Source organism: Morone saxatilis, unplaced genomic scaffold, assembly GCF_004916995.1.
Source record: "Morone saxatilis isolate NCDOM2014 unplaced genomic scaffold, NCSU_SB_2.0 Contig1, whole genome shotgun sequence".
Lineage (NCBI taxonomy): Eukaryota > Metazoa > Chordata > Actinopteri > Moronidae > Morone > Morone saxatilis.
In genome coordinates, this window is record NW_023339651.1 from 20,301,379 (window position 1) to 20,301,626 (window position 248).

Sequence of the window (248 nt, forward strand, 5' to 3'; positions counted from 1 at the left end):
GTATTATTCCTTCTTATATGTCTACTTTAAATGTTACAGGGCTCTTATGAGTCCTGTTTTGTAAAAAAGAAATCAGAGACAGTCGTGTTTTAAAAGTCATCAAATATTGTGTCTAAGGTTTTAAGAAAACAAAACTTAAATCATAAAAGGTACAATGTGGCCTTTTCACATTTAAATAAATACGGTAATTAACTATTAACTATGTGGCATCTACATCTACACACATATGCGCTTCATCATTCACTTAC